The 25,905-nt window shown below is 43.5% G+C and overlaps 2 long non-coding RNA genes across 3 annotated transcripts in view; one reads left to right on the forward strand and one right to left on the reverse strand.

Annotated features, from left to right (window-relative positions):
- LOC148142002 (uncharacterized) overlaps positions 1–25,905 on the reverse strand; it is a 972,588-nt gene that overhangs the window by 138,134 nt on the left and 808,549 nt on the right. The window lies entirely within an intron of this gene.
- The window catches only part of LOC148142004 (uncharacterized), a 103,896-nt gene that overhangs the window by 76,401 nt on the left and 1,590 nt on the right, over positions 1–25,905 (forward strand). The gene's annotated exons all lie outside the window — the stretch shown is intronic.

The raw sequence follows: 25,905 nt of genomic DNA on the forward strand, positions 1-25,905 counted from the left end.
TTCCATGTACACCATCGGGAATACCACTATACTGAATACACCCGGCAGCTCCCTGCTGTGGGAGAAACAATGTGTTGACCTCATCCACCATATACATCCTCCGTCACGTATGGTGACACTGATGTTGAGATACTGAGAGATGATGGATATGTCACCTAGTCCTGCCTGGAAAGTTCTGGATCATAGAAGTTGAATGAATCTGTTACCCAAACAGCCACTTGCAGCACCATCCTCCCCCTGGCGTGAAGCAGCAGGTCATTTTGAAGGAGGTGACACCGCTCTGTGACCAGCTCCTTGTTCAATCAGTGTCCCCTCATACTTTGATCCTAGGTTAGGTGGAGCTTGGGAAGCTGTTCCTGAAAAATCCGGGATGGGTACAGCAGATCCCTTTCCCCACATACACTCACTCCGTGGTTTCAGAGCTTTCCCTCTCTGCAGCCTCTGCTCCATTTGGTGTTCATGTTACAGACCCAGAAGTTGTAACTACAGTCCCCAAGCTCCATCCCGAGTTGGGTCAGCAAATCCTTAGGTCTCCCTGAATGTCTGAGGCAGCTCACAGCATAACCTCCAGCAAACCATCCCCAGCCCCTCCACTAAATTTTCAATTACAGGAGAGAGTCAGAAACCCCTCGGCTACAGATCCCCGCAAAATATTTTAAGAAGGCCGCTTAGACCCAAACCTTTCCTTATTTTGAATATAGATGGGAAGTGTGCCTTACAGATATGTTGTGACTGGTCAAACTATTCGACATTTTGCAAAATATAATCTATTCAAATGATTTAGTTAAAATCCAATCAAAGAAAAGAACATTTAGGAATGGCTTCTATGTTGGAACACTTACACAAACAATAGATACCGTACCTTCTTGGTTTACACTGCTTGACACAAAGATATATTCAAATACAGATTCTTACATGCAATTTTCCGATCCAGGAGAAATCAACATCAACAAGAGATCTCAATGAGAAAAGCAGCCATGGATCATGTATTGAAACTCCTAACCCTTCTGGGATCTCCAACAGCTTCTGAATGCTGCAGCTAAAAACCAAACGAGAAGACCTGGTCTGTGAAAGCAGGCCACTGCCCTTCGATTGTTACCACCATTTAATGTAACATAAAGGCCTCCTCAGTTATTTACTTAAACTGTGTTCAGACAGCAGTTCTGCACCTCTGCCTTTAGAACCTCTCTTTAAAACACCCTAAGAGGAAATAACCTCTTTACAGTGATAGTATATTCACAACTCCACCTTTAATAAAATGACCCATCAATATACAAAGATGAATTAATTTTTGACCTCCTAATCATCCTCTATTAGAAGACTGAAATGCATATATACGTAAACACAATGACTGCAGATGCTGGAAAACAGATTCTGGATTACTGGTGCTGAAAGAGCACAGCAGTTCAGGCAGCATCCGAGGAGCAGTAAAATCGACGTTTCGGACAAAAGCCCTTCATCAGGAATACAGGCAGAGACCCTGAAGCGGGGATAGATAAGTGAGAGAAGGGTGGGAATGGGGAGAAAGTAACATAGAGTACAATAGGTGAGTGGGGGAGGGGATGAAGGTGATAGGTCGGAGGGAGGGTGGAGTGGATAGGTGGAAAAGAAGATAGGCATGTAAGACAAGTCATGGGGACAATGCTGAGCTGGAAGTTTGGAACTGGGGTGAGGTGGGGGAAGGGGAAATGAGGAAACTGTTCTAGTCCACATTGATGACCTGTGGTTGAAGTGTTCCGAGGTGGAAGATGAGGCTTTTTTCTCCAGGCTACTGGTGGTGAGGGTGCGGCGGTGAAGAATTCCCAGGACCTCAATGTCCTCGGCAGAGTGGGAGGGAGAATTGAAATGTTGGGTCACAGGGCGGTGTGGTTGATTGGTGCGGATGTCCAGGAGATGTTCCCTAAAGTGCTCTGCTAGGAGACGTCCAGACTCCCCAATGTAGAGGAGAACGCATCGAGAGTAGTGGATACAATAAATTATATTGGTGGATGTGCACGTTAAACTTTGATGGATGTGGAAGGCTTCTTTAGGGCATTCGATGGAGGTGAGGGAGGAGGTGTGGGCGCAGGTTTTGAAATTCCTGCAGTGGCAGGCGAAGGTGCCAGGATGGGAGGGTGGGTTGTAGCGGGGCATGGACCTGACCAGGTAGTCACGGAGGGAACGGTCTTTGCGGAAAGCGGAGAGGGGTGGGGAGGGAAATATATCCCTGGTGGGGTTCGTTTGGAGGTGGCGGAAATAACGGTGGATTATTTGGTTTATGCAAAGGTTGGTAGGATGGAAGGTGAGCACCAGGGGCGTTCTGTCCTTGTTACGGTTGGAGGGGTGGGGTCTGAGGGCAGAGTTGCGGGATGTGGACGAGATGCATTGGAGGGCATCTTTAACCAAGTGGGAAGGGAAATTGCGGTCTCTAATGAAGAAGAAGGTGTGTTCTGTGGTGGAACTGGTCTTCCTGGGAGCACATACGGCGGAGGCGGAGGAATTGGGAAAACCGGATGGCATTTTTGCAGGAGGTAGAGTGGGACGAGGTGTAATCCAGGTAGCTGTGGGAGTCGGTAGGTTTGTAAAAAATGTCGGTGTCAAGTCGGTCGTCATTAATGGAGATGGAGAGGTCCACGAAGGGGAGGAAGGTGTCAGAGATGGTCCAGGTAAATTTAAGGTCAGGGTGGAACGTGTTGGTGAAGTTGATGAATTGCTCAACTTCCTCGCGGGAGCACGAGGTGGTGCCAATGCAGTCATCAATGTAGCGGAGGAAGAGGTGCATATATATATTACATTGACTCTGAGCATACAAATGTTCACAACTAAATTCGATTTCACTCATTTTACTCCTGCCACAGAATGCCTTTGTCTTTCTTCATCCAAGTCTCCACAACGTGTCAAAACTTAAGTTTTCTGTGATCTGTATAATTTCAAATTGAATGGCAGCAATAATAAGCTCAATCGAAACAGACTGGTATTCTTCTCCCTAAACTTCTCCAAAAACTTTAAGGGGTCACGATCAGCGATAAAGATTTGTCTCAGGTATGTTATTCGCAATTTAAATGCTGAAATGTTGTAACGCCAACACCAAGCTGAAGGACTCCTTTCCCATTGTGGAATAAATCTGTTGATGTTTTCATTGCACACTCCAACCACACGTTACATAATGGAGCACTTCTCATCTCTCCAATACTACCTCTGAATGACATAGCTCCTCATGTCTCAGCGTAAAAGAGTTATATACTTCTGTACCTCTTAATGCTGTAACCTCTTTACCTGCTACTCCTGGCCTATGCCAATAAACCTTCCTCTCACAGGGATATGTTTTAAGAAGATCTCGCACATACTTCTCAATCCCTCACATAAACCAAACTTGGATTTCTGAACTAAATCATCAGCAGCAGCTATTTCAGCTTCTAACCTTGGCATTTTAACTCTCTGCTCTTCCACACGAGTTCTCACGACTGCAGGAAGTGAATTGTTGAACTTCTCCAAAATAAGAATCTCTCTAAGAGTGCCATAACTTTGCTCTGTTTTTAATACCCTTACCCCTCTTTTCAAAATAACTTTGCTTTATCCTTTCAAACTCAATGTGCGTTTAACCACGGGACGCTATTTTAGATCCCTGAAACACTGTCTGTCAACTTCTGGCACAAGCTCATATGCACTTCAGAAGGCTTTCTTAACCTCCTCCTACTCCCCAGACACCGGCTCCGACAGGGATGCAAATACCTATCAGCTTTGTTTGAATCAACTAAATCCACATGTTCACTGGGCACTGCATTTGTTTAGCCACTTTCTCAAATGAAATTAAGAAGGGTCCCCCATCATTCTCATCAAATGTAGATAATAGTTGGATGTATTTAAAGAGATCCCCATCAAGCCTTTGGCCACAATCGGATTGCTCATCCTCACTATCCTCCTCATCCAGTCTACTATCAACTGTCATCACCGCCTTCTCTGTCAACTTTCCTCTCTAATTACTAACTTTTGAAGTTGTAACTCTCTGCTTTTCTTCTTTCTTTTTCTTTCTTTCTTCTTCATTTTCTGTTCTTTTATTTCTACTTTTCATCATAATTCAAACAGTTTCAATTCCTTCGCATGTTCACAGTGCCTCATTTGAAGTTGAATTATCGCCATTTCCAAAGAATCTGATGGCGGTTCCACCAAATGTAATTGCCGAGCTATAGCTGTAATTATCTCTCATTTTCGCACAGACAAACGCAACCCCAACTCCAGCTTGTCTGCCAATTCCTACAGCTTTGCCTTCATTACCTTTTGTAAAACCCCCAACTTCACTTCTTCCACACCCAGAAATCTCTCAGTGATTGAAAGATTTTTTATACACAAAGCACTGTTTCAACCAACCGAATTCAACATCCGGAACAAAAGACACTACCTTTGTACCCAATAGCCTCCTGGTGCGTACTCTCCAGTGTCTGCATGAGCTTATTCTGGATTCGTTGGTTTCCTCCCATAATCCAAAGGTGTGCATGTCAGGTGAATTGGCCATGCTAAATTGTTTGTAGTTTTCAGGGATGTGTGGGTTAGGAGTCTTTGTCGGGGTAAATGTGTAATAATAGGCTCGAGGAATGGGTCTGGGTAGGTTACTCCTCGGAGGGTCAGTGTGGACTTGTTGGGTCGAATGGCCTGTTTGCACACTGCAGGGATTGTAATTCTAAACCCAATTTGGTGTTACCGATTTAGAACCAGACAAAAGTCCTCAGTTTGCTACAGATGAACCAGATTGCCTCAAACTAGTTTAAGAAGTTAGTTTGGATGCGAACCTTTTCTTATTTTAAAGGTAGATGTGAAGTGGGTGTTCCAGATGTGATGGTACTCGTCAAACCACTCACCATTAATTAAACACAATATATTTAAACACTCTAATGAAAAGCCATACAAAATGAAGAGGATTTTAGAATAACTTAACTATTGGAAACCTTAACCAAATAATGGATACAGTACCTTCTACAAATGAACTGTTCCAATATACTAACATCACCTAAACACACTCCATGTTAAAAAGGAGCATTCAGACATATAGTTCTCCAATCCAGCATCAACTGAAGCTTCAGAGAGAATAGCAGCTAGGGATAATTTACTAAAACTTCCAACCCTTCTGTGAAGCAAGCACCTGGTGACGTACACCCGTAAGAAAAAAACTAGAAAGCCGGGTGTGTGCGAGCTGGCCATTGTTACTACTACTTATTAAAAACCCTAAAAGCTGAAAATGTGTTGCGGAAAAGCGCAGCAGGTCAGGCAGCATCCAAGGAACAGGAGAATTGATGTTTTTCAGGCATAAGCATCTGCAGTCCTCACTTTCTCCTTAAAAACCCTAAAAGTCTCGTAAGTTATTTACTTGAGCCGTTTCAGTAGGCAGTTTGGCCTTTAAGACCTCTTGTTAAAAAAAAAGAGAAAATAACCATTTTTTAAAAGTGACAGCATTGTTACACAATTTAGATGCCTGGTCCTTTACTCAATGGGCTTCCTAGTGATACTGATCGCAAGGTCACCTGAGTGGGGCAAACACAGGTACAGTCCAAGTTACAAGGATGAGTCTCATAACTTCTGAAACACGCCTGTCCATGGCCATCACATGGGACATACCGGGAAGTGAACATCAGCCTCACACAGACCATTTCACTGTTTCTGAGCTACACAATGCCAGCACTCGATACATTAGGGAGACAAAACCCAAGGCCAGGGAAAGATACAGCGGGACTGAGAGATTCAAATTAAAGACAGAAACAGCCAGTTAATTAACTGGGAGGAGGTTGTGGAAATATGGGGAAAAAAAGACAGAGCAGTGGGACTGACTGGAGAAGTAAGATCTTCGAGAGTAAAATTACAAGAATGGGAACATTGAATAAAGGCATTGTCAGATCAGCTGAAATGATTTGTTATATCAAATTCTGAATCTGCTTGACAGAACACCACAAATAACATAAACTGGTACAAGATGACAGCCCAGCATGGAGAGCTGTGCAGACCACGCTAGTGTGTTGCTCAGTAAACTGCACTATCTGCCCAGCATGGAGAGCATTGCAAACTTTACGATCATATACTAACTATACTCGCATCAGATTACTATCTCCAATGGGAAGGTTTGCTCTGTTTGTGTGTGTGTTCGTCACAGAGTGAGAGAGAGTGCGTGTGCGTGCGCGATTAACGTGGTTGAATGCGAAACTCATTGTTTGAGAAGGAACACACGTGAAGGAAACTATTTTTAATACGAACAACTGGCAGGCTTTTGGATAATCGACAGAGAGAGAACGAGGGGAGTTTCATGGACAGATGACGTAAAGTGTTTGAGAATGTTAAAATAAAGGCATTGCCAGACACAATAGCAATATACATCCAAATGCACATGAATGACAGATGGATGGGAGTTTGGTGTGAGTTCGAATCAGATTTGCTTCGGCAGGTTTGAAGCCGGGAGCGTCAGTAGCAGATTATTATCTTCATTAAGACTGTATTTTATAACTCAAGGTTTAAACGGTCGATGGAATACGCCAGTGAGATGCATTGTGGAGTGATGAATATTTCAAGTTAGAAATGGTCAGGGCATGGTGTCAGGAATCAGCTCATGGTCAAAGGGATCTCCCACACAGTTATGACTCGTCTGCTTCAGCCGCAGATATTGGGCAGGGATGGGATGAAAACATTGGAAAAAAAGTGGAGTTTGTAACCAGAACAGTAGACAGTGACCTCCATGCTCTTTATATTTCAATAACAAAGGCAAAGATACAATACTCCGCTGAAACTGAGGAGGTCAACATAGAGACCCATGAGTAAAATTGCCAGAGCAGAGGGAGACAGTAATTGAACACCTTCATTGATGTAGTTAGTAGTGGTCTGTATTCAGAGTTTCAACAGGAACAATAATAGTGGCCAAAAGTGTAGAATATATGAAAGAACAGTAATACAGTCATAACTGTTTTATAGAAAACAAATCTGTATAGTTACCCTTACCAGGAACACGAACGATAGCCAGGAAGGGATAATAAAAATATTGAATAATGCGAAGAGCATAATAGATCTGCAATGATAAGGACAACCAATAAAGTGCAAAAAGATGCCAAACATAATCGGATAAACTCCTGTCTATTGTTGGAATATTCCAGTCTACTGTTATCAGATTCTGATCCATGTTTTGAACATTCCAGTCTAATGTTCTAAGAGTCTGACCTATCCTCCCCCTCTCTCTGGATCTGCTGATCCATGTCAGTGCTGTCGATGATGATCCCGCTCATGTTATGGGATAACACATTGAAAGGCGCCCATTTATCGTTTAAAGCTGGAAAACCTCCACTGGGATAATTAGAATCCATGAAGACTGGCATTAATCACAGTCACTGAACCAAAAGGTCAGTTAACCACTTCCATACATCACTTTTCATATCACTATAAAAGGGAACATTTACTTGTTTTGGATGGAATGGATAAGGGTTGCGGAGGGATGGACCATAAATCTTTCAATTTCTTAATCATTTTCTTCCTTGGATAAGAGAGTATTAACAGGACACTGCAGTGGTCTATATATGTTCCACTCTGTTTATGAAAGGAAGCAGTTATAAAATAACAGATCGGCTACGTAAAAAAAAACGTCGGGTGGGCAAGTTTCTAGATACCTGAACACAAAGTATGATACTTATTATCCGGTGTGAGGCTACTCCTCCTTTTAACGCCCTGTTTTCAAATCCTTTCATAACCTTGAGACAGAGCACTGAGACTGTTGCTCAGGAACAGGCTGAAGCAATTCTGTCCATATGGGCCTCTTACAGAAGGAAAGGAGAAGGCCATTCAGTCCATATTAGCCTGTTGCTACTTGAAAAGGTGGAACGCTGGAACATTAGCACATTTTGCAAACAAGATCATTCAAAATAAAAGGATTTGTCGCTGCAGCTGTATGAGGTGTTACTGAGAGGGCACCTGGAGTACATTGTGTTATTTGTGTTTCGGTAACTGAGAAGGGATGTACCTCCATCAGATACGGTTTAACCGCTGCTCATAATCCAGGGGTTGCTGTGTCATTTAATGTCTCGTGGCTGTTATAAAGGGACAGGAGGAGCCTATTCAACCTCTCGAGCCTGTTACAGAGGGGCAGGAAATGTTTATTTAACATTTCAAGTCTGTTACACATAAATATTAGTTTTAAAGTAGTTATGGAATAGGAAAGACCTGATGTAAGCATTAAAGCTCTAACTTTGAATAAGGCCAATTTTGAAAGTGTTAGGCGAGCCCTCTGAAAGGCTGATTGCGATATGCTATTCACAGGTAAAGGGATGGTTGGAAAATGCAAGGCCATCAAACTTGGATTCAGAGAGTCCAGAGTCAACGTGTTCCTATTAGTGAGATGGGCAAGGCTGTGTGTGCAGGGAGTGCTGGATGGCTAGATATATTGATGCTCTGGTCAAGGTAATGAAGGAGGCATATGTCAGGTAAACAGAGCTGAAATCAAGTGAATGCCCAGAGGAGTATAAGGGCAGTAAGTGTATAGTCAACGGTGAAATCGGGCCAGAAAAATGTGAACAAGGGTTGGCCTTAGAAATAGGGTTAACGAGGTCTTGACGAAACTCTACAAATCTGTTAGTGGCAAAAGATTAACTAGGGAGAAAATACCTTAAAGATCAGTAAGGCTACCTATGTATGGAACCACAAGAGATGGGAAAGATATAAAACAAGTATTTCTCCACAGTATTTAATGTGGAAGAGGTTACAAGAGTGAGAAAATGAAGAAATATGTAGTGATATCTGGAAAAGTACCTATATTACAAGAAGGTGTTGGACATTGAAAAACACATATAGGTGAACAAATCCCTGGGACCTGATCAGTTGTATCCCAGAAGATTGTGGGAAGCTAGGAAAGAAATTGCTCAGCCTTTTGCTGATATATCCATATCATTGATTTCCACAGGTGAGGCATCAAAAGACTGGAGAGCTGCTAACATAGTGTCATCATTTAAGAAAGGAACGAAAAACCAGGTAACTATAGACTGGTGAGCCTGACGTCAATGGTGACTAAATTGTTGGAGGGGACTTTGAGGGAAAGGATGTATATGCATTTGGAAAGACAAGGACTGAAGAGTGCTTTGTACATTGGACATCACGCCTCACTGACTCGGTGGAATTTTGTGACGAAGTGATGAAGATGATTGATGAAGGCAGGACAGTGGATGTCTTTATGGAATTCAGTAAGAAAAGCAAAATGTTCTACATGGTAGACTGGTTAGCAAGGTCAGACTGCCTGGAATCCAGGGAGAGCTCGCCATTTAGATCCAAAACTTTCTTGAATATTTGAGACAGGGCGCGACAGTGGACATTTGCTCATTAAACTTGGAGACCTGTGAACAGTGGTGTGCCACAAAAGTCAATAATGAGTCCACTGCCTCTTGTCACTTATTCAAATCATTTGCATTTGAGCACATGAAGTACGGTCAGTAGTTTGTAGATAATTCCAAATTTGGTGGTGCAGTCGATAGTGAAGAATGATTTCTCAGAACAAAGTGGAAACTTGATTAGGTGAGCCGAGGGGTGACAGATGGAGTAAAGTTTAGATAAATGTGAGGTGTTGCATTTTGGCAAGACAAATCAGGGCAAGAAATGTAGGTAGGGACCTGTCGAAAGTTGCCAATCACAGAGAACTCCATTGAAATTATAGAAGCCCTACAGTGAGGAAACAGGATTTTCGGCCCATCGAGGCCACACCAACCCTCTAAACAGTATCCCACTGGACAAACCCCTACCCTATCCCTCTGAGCCTGCATTTCCCATGGCTAATCCACTTCGCGAACATATCCCAGGGTACGTGGGGCAATTCAGCATGGCCAATCTATACTTGCCGGTATACCTTTGTACTGTGGGAGGAAAACGTAGCACCCGGAAGAAACTCACGCAGGCACTGGGAGAATGTGCAACTTCCACACAGGCAGTCATTCAAGGATAGAATTAAACCCAGATCGCTGTGCTCTGAAGCAGCAGTGCTAGCCACTGAGCTACTGTGTCACTTTGTGGTGCAGGTTCTCCGTTCCTTGAAAGTGCTGTCACAGGTAGACAGCGCAGTGAAGAAGGCACTTGGTGATCTTCCCTTTATTGGTACGTGCTTTGAGTCTATGCGTTTGCATGAACTGTTGAACCTGTACAGGACATTGGTTTGGCCACTTCTGTAATATTGCCTTTAATTCCGGTCACCCTGCTGTCTGAAAGATGTTGTCAAACTTGAAAGGATGCAGAAGAGATTTAAAAGAATGTTGCAGGTTTTGGAGGGTTAGAGTTACAGAGAGAGTTTGAATAGGCTGGGACTATCTTCAAGTGTTCAGGCTGAGGGGTGACCTTCAAGAGGTTGAAAAAATCATAATGGGCATAGATAAGGTAAACAGTCAACGTCTTTACCCCAGCATAGGCGAGTCAAAAATTACAGGAAAAAGGTTTAAGGTGAGAGGGGAAAGATTTATCAAGGGAAATGAGATACAACACTTTCAAAGAGAGACTGCTGTGAATAGATTGAGCACCCAAAAGAGGTGGGCAGATGCAGGTACAGGTACACCATTTAAAAGGCATTAGAATGGGTACGTGCATGGGAAGGGTTTAGCGGGATATGGGCCAAGTGCTGGTAAGGGGGACGAGAAAAATTTAGGATATTTGGTCAGAATGTACGACTGGATCGAAGGGTCTTTTTCCGTGCTGTACATCACTGAGACTCTGTTGACTCTTGAGTGTATAACACAGGAAAAGGAAGAGGCTACTCAGTTTCTGAATTCTGTCAGTCAGCTTGCTTGCTCAATTACTGAGAGTCAAATACGAAAATACATCTTTCAGATTTTGATGGAGTTTTACAGAAACAGGAGAAAGGCCTTTAGTCAAGAGAAGCTGTAAGGAATGTGAAGAGGCCATTCAGTCCCTCAACTCCATTCCACAGAAGCAGCAGGTGAGCACAGAGCGATTGGAGCCTGTTAGTCAGGAACAAGAGGAGTACATCTACTTTCACAAACTTGGGATCATGAGGCATCACTCAGTTGCTCGAGACTGGGACACAGGGACAGGAGGCAGTCACTCAACTGCTCGAGACTGGGACACAGGAACAGGAGGCAGTCACTGAACTGCTCGAGACTGGGACACAGGAACAGGAGGCAGTCACTCAACTGCTTGAGACTGGGATACAGGAACAGGAGGCAGTCACTGAACTGCTCGAGACTGGGACACAGGAACAGGAGGCAGTCACTCAACTGCTCGAGTCTGGGACACAGGAACAGGAGGCAGTCACTCAACTGCTCGAGACTGGGACACAGGAACAGGAGGCAGTCACTCAACTGCTCGATACTGGGATACAGGAACAGGAGGCAGTCACTCAACTGCTCGAGTCTGGGACACAGGAACAGGAGGCAGTCACTCAACTGCTCGAGTCTGGGACACAGGAACAGGAGGCAGTCACTCAACTGCTCGAGTCTGGGACACAGGAACAGGAGGCAGTCACTCAACTGCTCGAGACTGGGACACAGGAACAGAAGGCAGTCACTCAACTACTCGAAACTGGGACACAGGAACAGGAGGGAGTCATTCAACTGCTCGAGACTGTGGCACAGGAACAGTAGGCAGTCAATCAACTGCTCGAGACTGGGACATAAGAACAGGAGGTAATCATTCAAGCGCTCGAAACTGGCGCTGGGAAATCTGGAGGCTTGTAAGGCCCCAGGATCCTGTTCCGCAGGGGCAGGAGGAGGTGACTCATTCCCCACCAGCTTTGGTCACTGGGAGAGAAAGGGAGTTTTCCTGCTACAAACAGAAATAGATGCATAAGTTGCATTCGTGGTCCAAACAATCCTGCCCCACCATTTACTAAGAGCACGGCAGATCTGATAGTGATTCCCTCAAGCCATTTTACGGAGATTGTGCTCTCTGCAGCCTCTGCTCCATTTGTTGGTCATATTGCAGACCCAGATGCCGTAACAACAGTCAGCATGACTTATCCATAGGGTCGGGTCTAATCGGATGAGTCAGGATTTGAAGGGTCCAATGACAAGAATGAAAACACAAAATAAAGGCATGGCCAGATGTTTTGTTGTCTCACATTCGCAATCCAACTCACATAACCAGCCCATCCATAATACATTCAGAATGGAGCACTGTGTAAATCCGGTCCAGAGTGGAACTATGTACAGCCCACACCAATGCTTGATCTATAATCCTGGGCTAAATATCCAGCGTGACGAGCTGTGCAGTCCGCACTGGTTCATTCATATATAATCCCATGCTGTTGCATTGTTCAGTAACACTGTATTAGATCACTGCCCAGTGTGGGGAAACTTGCATGCAATGCTGGCAGTGACAGGATGTGCAGCTCCCATCTATTTACAGCTCTATATCTCCATTGCGCCTTGACAAGGGGTGCTGTGGGTGTGAAAATCACTGCGATGTAGAGATGTAAATTGAAACAGTTTAAATAGCAATAGTTCCGATTCAGGCGCATATCACTCCAACATTTAAAGATGAAATAACATATAATGTCCAGTGAGGTTTTGTGGATGGTGCAAAGAAGTAAGAGGGGTGTGGTGATGTTATAGTGGTTGCACTATAAGCCTCCAGATAATCAAAGCGAATTAGACAAAAAGAATGCAGGGAGACGGGGGAGACTTGCAGGAGCAATAGGATTGTCATAATAGGTGATTTTAATTAACCTAACATAGACTGCGACTTCCAGAGGTTTAAGGACTTAGATGGAACGTAATTTGTTAAGTGTGTTCAGGAAGGTTTCCACAAGCAGCATGTAGAGGGTCCTACTCGGATGGGACAAACCCGACCTACTGTTGGGGCACAGGGCAGGATAGGTGACGGGGGTAAAGTGGGGGAGCATTTTGGTACCGGTGACTAGAATTGTATTAATTTTAAAATTGTTATGGGAGGGACAGAATTGGTCCACAGATGCAAGTTCTAAATTGGGGCGAGGCGAATTTTGTTGGAATTAGACAGGGACTTGCAAAGGTTGATTGGAGTAGCTTGTTTCCAGGCAAAAGGATCTCTGGTAAGTGGGAGGCCTTTAAAAGTGAGATAACTCGAGTTCAAGGTCTATATGTTCCAGTGAGGGTGAAGGGAAAGTGAAGCAGGAAGAGAGAACCGTGGATGACAAGAGATATTGAGGCTCTGACCAGCAAAAAAGGAGGCGTGGCTCAGGTTCAAGCGGCTGGAATCAATGCAATCTCTGAAGAGACACGAGGAATGCAGGAGTTTACTAAAGAAGGAAATCAGGAGGGCGAAAAGGGGGTATGACATAGCCTTGGCTGAGAAAATTAGGGTGGATCCAAACATGTGCTTTCGGTATAGTTTAGAAAAAGAACGACTAGAGAGAAAATAGGACGCCTTAAAATCCAAAGTGGGCATTCATGTGTTAAACCACAAGAGATGGGCGAGGTCCTCAAATTCCCCTCTGTGTTTACCATGAAGAAAGACATGAAGATCTGTGACCTTTTGAAGGGGTTAGTTGTCATATATTGGTACCGTTCATATCACAGTAGAGGTGCTGTTGGACATATTAGAATGAATAAAGTCAGATAAATCTCTTGGTCCTGGCCAGATATATCCAAGAGCACTGCAAGAGGCTAGAGAAGACAGGTCAGGGGCCAAGGTCCCGGATGACTGGGCGGTAGCAGAAGTTGTGCCCTTATTCAAGAAGGGCTGCAAAGAAAAACCTGGGAAATATAGACCAGAAAGCTTCACATCTGTTTTCGGTAAACCACTTGACAAGGTTCTGAGACATAAGATATGCATGCATTTGGAAAGACAGAGTTTGACTTGGAGCAGTCAGCATAGCTTTTTGCATGGCAGATCATGCCTTACAAATTTTGTTCGAGTTTTTGACGAAGTGACCAGGAAGGTTGACGAGGGCAGGGTGGTGGACATAATCTATATGGTTTCAGTAAAGCCTTTGATAATGCTCTGCATGGAAGGCCACTTGAGAAGGTTAGATCGCATGGACTCCAATGTAAACTGGCAAATTGGCGACACAATTGGCTTGACGTTATGAAGCAAATGGCTATGGTGGAGGTATGCTTGTCGGACTGGAGGCCTGTGACTAGTGGAGAGCCTCAGGGGTTGGTGCTGGGCCCATTGCTGTTTGTTATCTATATCAATGGTTTGGACCAGAGTGCACAACGCAAGGTTAGTAAGTTTGTAGATGACACTAAAATAGGAGGCATGGTTTGCAGTGAGGAACGTTATCAGAAATTGTAGCAGTACCTTGATCGACAGGGGAAGTGGGCTGAGAAATAGCATGTGGAGTTTAACATAGATAAGTGTGACGTCTTGCATTTTGGAAAGTCAAATCCAGGTAGGCGTTTAATGATGAATGAGAGGGCCTTAAGGAGTGTAGTAGAACAAAAGGACATTAGAGATCAGGTGCACAGTTCTCTGAAATTTGAGTCACAGATACATAGGACGGTTGAAGAAGGTTGTTGGCACACTGGCCTTCATCAGGGCATTGAGTATAGAAGTTGGGACGTTATGTTGCAGTTGAACAGGATGTTGGTAAGGCTGCAGTTGGAGTATTGTGTTCAGTTTTGTTCTCCTTGCTGCAGAAAGGATATTATTGAATTAGAAAGAATATAGAAGAAATTTACAAAGATACTTCTTGGGTTAAAGGCTCTAAGTTATAGTCAGAGGTTGGATAGGTTAGAACTTATTTCGTTACAGCGTAGAAAACTGAGCGGGTTCTTATAGAAGTGCAACTCTTGTAAAATCATGGGAGGCGTGCATGGGGTGAATACTTCAAATTTTTTCCTAAGGTTGGGGAATCGAGGACTAGAGGATATCCATTAATGTTTGGAAAGGAAAAAAATATATAAAATGGAACCTAAAGGGCAACTTTTTTACACAGAGTGTGGTACGCATATGGACTGAGTTGCCAGTGGAATGATTGAGGTGGGTACAATAACAACATTGAAAAGGCATTTGGACACATAAACAGATAGGAAAGGATTGGAGGGATACAGAGCAAGGGCAGGGAAATGGAGTGAGTGTGGATGGACATTTTGTTTGGCATGGACCAGCTGGGCCAAATGGTCAATCATACTTGCAGTCTCGTGTAATATGACTGTAAGTGAGTGTTTGGAGTGGAGACGAGGGGGGTGGGGAACAGAGAAAAAATATCATGGAAGGATATGTTCACATGTTTCGGAATGCTGAAATGAAGACATTTCGACAGTATTATGCAACACGGGTCAGTATTATGAAGAATGATAAGTGAAAGGGATATTGCTGTGAGTTCAGGCAATGGAGAGTTTTGGATGAGCATTTGTTCTGCAACTTTGTAACTGGGAGTGAGGACAGCAGAGTCTTTGCCTCACTGGGTTGAATCTAACAAAAACCTGTCTCAGTGACATTTTCATTGAGTGTGACAGAGGGCTTGTCTGCACGAGGCCGAGCTAGCTTTCTGGTGCTATCTTACCAAACTCACCTCATGAATTACCCACCCTATCCCCTGGTGTCCATCTCGTTCAATGCCAGCCCGATTCTCCCACCCATCATGACTGGAGGTACTCACTATCGCCGGGATGCCCCTTGATATCCGTGATCCCTGGCACTGGTGTCATCTTTAAAAAGACAATGGGTACACGGTTGCGCTTTCTCAGTTCAGAGCTGCCCTGCAAAGTTTACTCCGAGCATAGCAGCTAAGGGGAAATTACACTACAGTTTGTCGACGGGGCACGGAGTTTCTGGTGGATGGGCGAGTACAGAGGGGGACCATTCTCCTCCCAGAGGGATCACACCACCAGACCCACCGAGCATGATCTGAGCTCCTCACCTAGCTCAGTGCAGTATCTGAGGTCTGAGGAAATATTCAGCAAAACAGGACAACCATCAATAACCTTCCCTGCTCTGTCAGGATAAAAGTCACCGTATTCTCTCTGCTCCCTCACACTCACTGTATATCTGTTATAGCCCCCGAACAAGGTTCATGCTTCACCACTCTCACTACTGCATACAGCACCTTCCCTCTCTTTTTGTCTTGCCTTTCTAATGCCCCCCACAGAGTTATAAAATATTCTGTAGAATGCCAGTTATGGAATGTTCCAGGTAATGTTCCAATTTACTCTCGCTTTCAGAAAAACGGCTGTGCCCCAGTTTGTAACACGTAAAAGGATGGAGTAGAGATGTACGTTCTTCAAATCACACACATTTAAAATCCATCATGAGGCCATTCAGTACTTCAAACATGCTCCAACATTCAATACGTTCGGGGGTGATCCGATGCTTTTCTCAGCTCAATGTTACAGGAACTTTCAGTCATTTAACCCCCAGGTTCCTGTTACCGAGCAGACGATTCTCAGACATTTTTTACCCCGGGTTTCTTCTAGCATGTGTTCAGAAGGCATTTCCCATGGGACGGATTCTCCTAACAATATATTTCATATTCTTTATAAATGCATGCAACAGTCAGCATGCTTTCCACAGACCAATCAAAAACATGCACTTATTTTATGGTTATCAATATCCAATCACTCTTAGTCATCCTGGTTATTTCACTTGTCTCACCTTATTGCATTCAGCCAAAGATAGCTTCCAAAAACTTGACTCATTATAAAATACAATTTCTAGCAGAGAACGTTTTTATCCTCAGCCGTTATCATGACGGTTATCTCAAATATACCTTTTAATTGTCATGAGTTTCTCTTGCCCTTTGTCTGTGACTGATTCTGTGTGTAACACTTACACAGTCTCCCAGTCAGTTGGCTGGATGGTTGGTTTGTGATGCAGAGGGAGGACACCAGCGCAGGTTCACTTCCCCACGCTGACAGAGGTTACCATGAAGGGGACACTCCCTCAACCTTACCCCATCATCCGAGGTGCGGTGACCCTCAGGGTAAACCACCATGAGTAGTCTCTCTAATGAGAGTTCTTTGGGACTCTATTCTGGCATTTTATTTTTTTAACAAACAGTTTAATTGAAAAATAGTTTTTTATTATTATATTAAACCAATAACAAAACAATTCAAATAACTGAACAAAATTACACCCATTTGCATGTACATACAAAACAAGTTAAAGTCTCGAAACGGACAGAAGAAAAACAAAAAATAAACAATAAATAATACGGCTCAGCATGACAAAACGATAGTTCTCGTTCTTCGAGAGCATTACACATTCATATGTTCATAATTCTTCATACTAGATTTATAAGACAATATCGTCATGGCTATATAAAAGCCCTGTTTAGAGTGGCAGATAAGCCTGTATCGCGGTAATCCAAAAAGGGTTGCCATATCTTATATAAATCTCTGCTTTTTGGTGCACCATACTGGTGAGAAAGTCCAAAAGGATATTCTCCATGATGAGCTTACAAGGACCCAACAGACCCGGGGCGTTTTCAGACATCCAACAAAACAGAATATTTTTACCAGCACAGGAAGTATGGGGGAGATATGAAACGAATATTTTGCATCTGTATTTATTGTGGAAGACTTAAATGTAAGGAAATAGATGGTGACACCTTGCAAAATGGCCATATTACAGAGGAAGAAGTGCTGGATGTATTAAAATGGGTAAAGGTGGTGGATATTTCCCCAAGAATGTCTTGAAACGGGTCCCCAGGACCTGATCAGGTATGCCCTAGAACTCTGTAGGAAGCTAGAGAAGTGATTGCTGGGCCTTTTGCTGAGATATTTGTAATATGGACAATCACAGGTGAGCTGCCGGAAAACTGGAGGTTGGATAACATGGTGCCACTGTTTAAGAAGGGTGGTAAGGAGACGCCTGGGGACTATAGACTAGTAAGCCTGACGTTGGTGGTGGGCAAGTTGTTGGAAAGAATCCTGAGGGACAGCATGTGCATGTATTTAGAAAGGCAAGGGCTGATTAGGGATAGTCAACATGGCTTTGTGCGTGAGAAAACATGTCTAACAAACTTGATTGAGTTTCTTGAGGAAGTAACAAAGAGTATTGATGAGAGAAAATGGGTAGATGTGATCCATATGTGATCTATATGTGATCTATCAGTAAGGGTTTTCATAAGGTTCCCCATGGGACACTGATTAGCAAGGTTAGATCTCATGGAATACAGGGAGAGCTAGCCATTTGGATACATAACTGGCTCAAAGGTAGAAGACAGAGAGTGGTGGTGGAGGGTTGTTTTTCGGACTGGAGGCCTGTGACAAGTTTGCAGATGACACCAAAATTGGAGGTGTAGTGGAGAGCGAAGAGGGTCACCTCAGATTACAACAGGATTTTGACCAAATGGACCAATGGGCTGAGACGTGGCAAATGGAGTTTAATTCAGATAAATGCGATGTGCTGCATTTTGGGAAAGCAAATCTTAGCAGGACTTGTACACTTAATGGTAAGGTCGCAGGGAATGTTGCTGAACAATGAGACCTTGGACTGTAGGTTCATAGCTCCTTGAAAGTGAAGTCGCAGGTAGATAGGATAGTGAAGAAGGCGTTTGGTATGATTTCCTTTATTGGTTAGAGTATTGAGTATAGGAGTTGGAAGATCATGTTGCGACTGTACAAGACATTGAATAGACCACTGTTGTAATATTGTGTGCAATTCTAGTCTCCTTCCTATCGGAAATATGTTGTGAGACTTGAAAGGGTTCAGAAAAGATTTACAAGGATGTTGCCAGGGTTAGAGGATTTGAGCTATAGAGACAGGCTGAACAGGCTGGGGCTGTTTTCCCTGGAGCGTCGGAGGCTGAGGGGTGACATTATAGAGGTTTACAAAACTATGATGGGCATGGATAGGGTAAATAGGTAAAGTCTTTTCCCTGGGGTCGGGGAGCCCAGAACGAGAGGGCATAGGTTTAGGGTGAGAGGCGAAAGACATAAAAGAGACATACAGGGCAATTATTTCACACAGAGGGTGATACGTGTATGGAATGAGCTACCAGATGAGGTAGGGGAGGCTGATACAAGTGCAAAATTTAATTGGTATTTGGATGGGCATATGAATACGAAGAGTTTGGAGGGTTATGGGCCGAGTGCTGGCAGGTGGGACTAGATTGGTTTGGGATATGTGGTCGGCATAGATGGGTTGGACCGAAGGTTTCCATGCTTTACATCTCTATGACTCTATGACTTATACTAATCTCTGTTTTTTGGTGCACCATACTGGTGAGGAAGTCCAAAGGGATATTTTCCATGAGGAGCTTACAAAGACCAACAGCCCCAAAGAGTTTTCAGACATCCAACACAACGGAATATTTTTCCTAGCACAGAAAGTAAGGATTTTTTCCAAATGTTTAAGATACTCTGGGCAGGTCCAGGAAAAGAGAAACCGGGTCCATCTCCAATTCGGTCCCCAAGACCCACTCTGTCAAACCTAACACAGTGCTCCAATATATATGAAGCCTACAGCAGGACCACATGCAATGAGTAAGAGTGCCTGTCGTCATTCTGCATTTAGGACATGCTGAAGATAATCCCACTTTGAATTTTGAGAGAAACACTGGTGTCAGATTGACCCGAAGAAGAATTTACAACTGCATGGAATGTGTCCTGTTATAGATATTATCCTTTGAGCATTTTCACAAATATCCTCCCATGTCTCCGAAGAGATCTAAACCCCCAACTCTCTCGCACAGATGTCACGAAGCTGCACAGTCTTGTCTGAGGGGACACTATCCAACTGATGATAAAAGGTGCTGACAGAGAGTGTATTCTTCGCAAAAAGAACCCACTTCTCTGTATCGGATCTATAAGTCTCTGTTAATTATTTTTTAAATCAAATCTCTAATCTGGAACAAAAACAGAAGTCTCTACTAGGTAGTCCATACTTAACGAGTTACTTGACCAAATGATATCATTATTTCTCCCTCAAATAACACGTGTTGGCTCAGTGGTTTGCATTGCTGACTCACAGCACCAGGGTCACGGGTTTGGTTCCAGCCTTGGGTGACTGGCTGTGTGGAGTTAGAATATTCTCAATTGTGTCTGCGTAGGTTTCCTCCCACAGTCACAAAAATGTGCAAGTTAGATGACTTGGCCATTGCTCAATCGCTCATAGTGTTCCAGGATCTCTAAGTTGGGGCATTAATCGGGGTAAATATAGGATGGTAGGAGAATGGGTCTGGTGGGTTACTCTTGAGAGGGTCGAAGTGGTCTTGCTGGGCCCAATGACCTGCTTCCACACTGTAATGATTCTACTAATTCTAAATCACTCAACCAAGGTACACCCTCGCTGCCCACAGTTTAAATCTGGTATCCATCATCCCCGGTTGACAACCCGGTATACCAATTATAGGTGTAAGAAACATGGTTTTGTCTGTGTTGCCCTCTATCTGACGCATTGTCCTTCACGTTTTAACAGTATTGATCATCATTATTGGATGTCAATACTCCATAAACGTTGTCATTAACAACAGACTAATAAGGGTTCACTTTGTCTGAGAGGGCTCAATGTCTAGCCATATTCATGCCGAGACCTCAGTGGCCCAGGCACTCACACACGATGAAAAAAACTTAATTGATTGCTTTTACTAGGAGAGATCAACTCCCCACAATCTGTGGGGCAGTTGCAATTTTGTTAGCTTGATAAAGAATCACTTATGGTGCCAAATAAAAGAGCTAAACCAGCCATGTTTTCTAAAAATCATCTTAGATTACTTAAAGTTTGGAAACAGGCCCTTCAGCCCAACAAGTCCACACCGACCCGCCGAAGCGCAACCCACTCAGACCCATTCCCCTACATTTACCACTACATTCATTTTAATAACAGCTATCCGACATAGCCAGGATATTGGAAATGCCTCCCATCTTTGAAGGTCTTGTTTAATTTTGTCAAACAAATGGATACAGTTCACGTTAAATAAATGATCAAAGACAGATGTAATGAATATACTGAAATAGGGAGCCCACTACAGTGACCATTGAAAAGGAAACCAGGATTTGCCCTCAGTATCAGGTATTTCCCTAAGACCTCCCATAGGCATGGCCTCCAACTTTGTAAAATTATTCTTATCGCCCAGAAAGGCAACAAGCGAATTAATAGATTGCATCACATGAACTAACGAAATTACGGGATTTGACAAAAACATAAGACCCTCATCTGCATACCATGTAATCTTACGTGACTTCTATCCCATTTCTGGGGCAACTATGTTGGCATCCCTACGGATGGCCTCCGCCAATGGTTCAATCCCCAACGTAAACAAGAATGGCGAAAGGTGTCAACCTTGTCGGCTGCCTGGAGAAATATTAATATTACTGGTTGGCACACCGTTAGTGAGAACCGCAGCCAGAGGATCATGGTAAAGGACGCTCAACCACTTGATAAAAACTTTGCGTAGACCAAACCGTTCTAATGTACAGAAGAGATCCGGCCACTCAACCCAATCAAATGCCATCTCTCATCTAAAGACATCAATAATCCCTGGGCAGATTGTTGCTAACACTCTCGGATCATATTGAGTAACCACTTAATATTGTCGGAAGATCTGCGGCCCTTTATAAAGCCTGTTTGGTCCTCTTGGCAACGGAAGGCAGTAAGGTTTCCAACCTGAATGCACGGGTTTCAGATGGGATTTTGGAACCAACATTTAAAAGTGAGATTGGCGTGTAAGAAGCACAATCCTCCGGGGTCTTCCTTTCTTAAGCATCAGAGAGATATGAGCCTCTCTTAAGGATGGAGGGAGGGGTTACTGACTGTATGAGTGACAGAACATGTTAAACATCAGTCCTGACAATAGGTTTATAAATTATTTATAAAATTCACGAGGAAATCCGTCAGGAACGTGCGCCTTTAAATTTTGAAGCTGCTTCACACCCTCCTGCGCTGACAATGGTGCATTAAGGCACAACACCTATTCAGGGGTTACTCCTCGAAGACCCAGGTTCTTGAAAAATGACTCCATCTTAATCCATCTATCCGCAAAATGTTCAGTCTGAAATAATTCGGTGAAAAATCTCGGACAGGAGACATTAATCTTTTTGGAATTGAAGGTAAGGATCCCAATACCTTCCCTAATTGAGGTAATGGCTTTAGAGGGGCGATCGTTTTCCTGGCAAGATAGAATAAATACCTGCCTGGCTTATTCAAACAGCCTTTGTTTTGCAAAAGTAAGTTCCTTCTTGGCTGTCTGTGTGAGCGTGGAATTCATTGTAGACCGAAGCGTTGTAATCCTCTGCAGCTTAGCCACTGAGGGACAATCACAGTATGCACTCTCTGCTGCCCTCAGATTTGCCTCAAACCAGCGTTCCTGCTCACCCTTCTGCTGCATCATAAGGAATAATTATTCCCTTGGCATAAGCCTTAGCAATTTCCCATAGAGTGGATGAGTTACTGGTTGAATCTGCATTAATGGCTAAGATAGATCTGAATTCATTACATTGGTCAGCACAGTGTCACAATGGTTAGCACTGCTGCCTCACAGCGCCAGAGACCCAGATTCAATTCCTGCCTCAGGTGACTTTCTGTGTGGAGTTTAAGCATTCTCCCTGTGTCTGCGTGGGTGTCCTCCCACAGTCCAAAAATTGGAAGGTTATTTAAATTGGCCATGCTAAATTGCCTGTCTTTTTAGGTGAAGGGATTAATGTCAGGGGGTGGGTCGATGTAAACCTTTTGGGCCGAAGGGCCTGTTTCTATACTGTAAGTAATCTAACCTAACTACTCAATTAACCAACTAGTCTAAAGGATAAAGGGATTCATTCGCTAGTGTCTCAAATCTATTATATTGCCCTTAATCTTAATTAATAAGTATACTGCTTCATGGTCAAAAATGGTAATATTCCCAATTGTGCAGGATGCCACCGAACCTAAGATTGTTGAAGGAATGGGGAAGATATCAACCCTCGTGTGGCATTTATGCCGGTTAAGGAAGAAAATAAAATCCCTACTTGTGATGTGGATCTGCCACTAGACATCCACCAGCTCTCGTTCTGCACACATATCCACTAATTGCTTACATTATAACGAAGGTATTGGGGCACCTTTGGACATTCTGTCCACCGTGGGGTCCATAAGACTTTTGAAAACGTCTACAATAATGTGCCACGATGCAAGATAACTGAATTTGGAAAATGCAACTACCAGGAATTTAAGAGGATACGCTGAGAGTTGGGGTGGGGTGGGGGGGCAATAAACATTCCAAATACTATATTATTTACTATAGTTCAAAGCTTTGGGTATTATGAGCCTCCCTTGAGTGTCAAATACAATCTAGTAGGTTAAATGGAAGATTCTTTTTATCCATTATGGCTTATCCCCTCCTCGTAATATTAAAAGACGAGAAATAACCCGATCAAGCCCGACCTGCTGTAATGTCAAAAGTTCCTTGTCATCAAGGTGTATCTCCTGCAATAGGACAACATCCACCCTCTCTTTTTAAGACTAGAAAGTAAATTTTTCCTCTTTTCTGGCCAATGGCTCACCTTAATGCTCCAGGTAGACCATTTAAGCACATCATTACCCAGAACACACTGTAGCAACATTTGAACTCGAGAGAGGAAGAACTCGAATTACTGATCATTCATAAACAAAGCCTCATAGAGCTTAAACACTACACAAACTAAGGCTAATACAACTGCCAACTCTCGAAACTTTCAATAACTAAGCATTTTAAATAAATGGCTGGGATGGAGTGGGTTAGGGAACCACTTTGCCCATGCTGTGATGCAGAGCTCAACAAAGCAGACCTTACAGATTGCCACCATCTTGGATTTCCCCTTAACATTTTACTGATATTATCATTTCATTTTGCATTATATTCCTGGATGTGCTGGAGCAGTGTGATTTTTTTTACCACTGTCAGCATTTCCCCAACACTGCTCATTCCTGCAATTCCCTGATAATCCTTGACTCCGTTATTCTTTATGAACCTTCTGTCTGTGCCTCAATCATATTCAATATCTCTGCCTCCAATGCTCTGCAGGGAAGAGAGTTCCAAATACTCTCACCACTGAGAAAACAAAAAAATAACTTCATCTGTCTGAGAGATTATTTTTGTCTCCTTACCTGAGAAAAGATATAATTAAATTGGAAGCAGTTCGGAGATGTTTCACTTCATGTATTCCAGGAATGATGGTCTTAACAGGTTACTCTTGGAATGAGAGGCAATCTTATTGAAACATACAAAGCCTAGAGGAGAGTGATCAGATAGATACCCACTGGGTGTTTGTATCGCGCAAACTTTTTGTTGTTTTTATAGAATCTCTACAGTGTGGAAGCAGGACATTCCATCCATCAAGTCCACATTGACCCTGGGAACAGTATCCCCCCCGGACCTGCCGCCTACTCTATCCATGTAACCCTGCATTTCCCATGACTAACCTATCTAACCTACACATCCCTGGGCACTATGGGCACCCTCTAACATCCGTCAGAGCAGGAATTAGGTTAAATCCACAAAGTGGGATTTCAGTCAAGGGCGAATTTTCTTTCCCAGAAGATTGGGGTGGCTGGACCTTGATATTACATCGAAGCTGGCTTTGTCTGATTTTCCATGGACAGGTGAATCAGGGATAATGGTGCATGGAAAGAAAAGTGCAGCTGGGATCACAATGAGATGAGCCATGACCTTATTTACTGGCAGAGTAGTGTGAAATGGCCGAATGCACCAATTGTGTCCCTCAGCCCTATGTTCTGATGTTTCATTCAGCTCTCGGATATGCTAAACAGGGGCAGATCGAGGCCAATCCGATGGTTAGGTGTAGTTTTTGAAATGTACTTGGAAAATCCATGCTGGATCAGGAAGTGAAACCCACCCCCACCCCCCAGTCCCTGTTTCCAGGCTTCCCCTCTCTTGTAACTTCTGCTCCAGACGTGGGTCATGTTGCAGACCCAGATACGCTGGGAATACAGCCACATACCCCACCCAGGGTTAAAACAACAAATCCTCTGCTCTCCCTGAATGCAACATTGTACAACACGATTTCCAGCAAAATAACACGTTACTTTCCAAAAGCATAACATGTGAAATTAATAAATAGGAACAGGAGTAGGTCAATCGGCCCCTCAAGCTAACCCTGTCATTTAATAAGAACATGGCTGATGTTCTCCAGGGCTCAACTCCACTCTCTTGCCGACTCCTTGTATCCCTCCACACCTCTCTGAGTTAGGGAATTCCAGACATTCACTACCTTCGGAGAGAAGCCATTACTCTGCATCTCAGATTGAAATCGATGTTCCTTATTCGGTATCTATATCATCGAGTTCGATACTTTGCTCAAGAATGGAAAAAACTTCTCAACATCTACCTTCTCCAACCCCTTCTGTGTCTTGTAGGTTTCAGCAGTATCACTCCTCATTCATTTAAACCCCAATGAATTATCGCCTCACCAACTTAGAGATTCTCAATAACACAACCCTTTCTTCCCAGGAAACCGCCTAATGTACCAACCAAGTTATTTACTGCATCAGCATGCTGACTTTATGTTTCATACACAGGAAGACTCCAATGCCTTTACTGTTCCTTTTCTGGAAGTCCTGTCCATTAAGTAACAGCCTGCCTTTTGATTCTCAGTGTCATCCTCAAACTCGGATGTATATTGCACTCAGCTCCCTCCTTCAGGCTGTCAGCATAGATTGCAAATAACTGATGCCATCAGACGGATACTTGTGGTACTCCAGCAGATAAACCTTTACCATAAAGATCCATTAATCCTGGCTCTCCGATTTCTGTGTTAAACGATCATCATCCCATGTTAATACAGTATCTGACGTCCTGGAGCTTCTGTTTTGTGTAAGGACTTTTGTTTTGTAATACCTTGTGGAAAATCTCTGGAAAGCCTCGTGTCCACCAGATCCCCTTTATCAAGTCCGTTGTTACATTCTCAGGCATCTCCAGAAATACGTTGCATGATTTTACCGGGCAAAATATCATTTCCCTTTCACAAAACCACCCTGACTCTGTGTGAAGCTTTCCTCAATGTCCATGCTTGCCAGGTTTTCCAAACTATACTGGTCCTATCTGTTTTCATTAGGTCCATGTGCCTCTAAATGTTA

Source organism: Chiloscyllium plagiosum, unplaced genomic scaffold (assembly GCF_037043375.1).
Source record: "Chiloscyllium plagiosum isolate Xiang-an unplaced genomic scaffold, Cpla_swu_hap1 HiC_scaffold_31, whole genome shotgun sequence".
Classification (NCBI taxonomy): Eukaryota; Metazoa; Chordata; class Chondrichthyes; order Orectolobiformes; family Hemiscylliidae; genus Chiloscyllium; species Chiloscyllium plagiosum.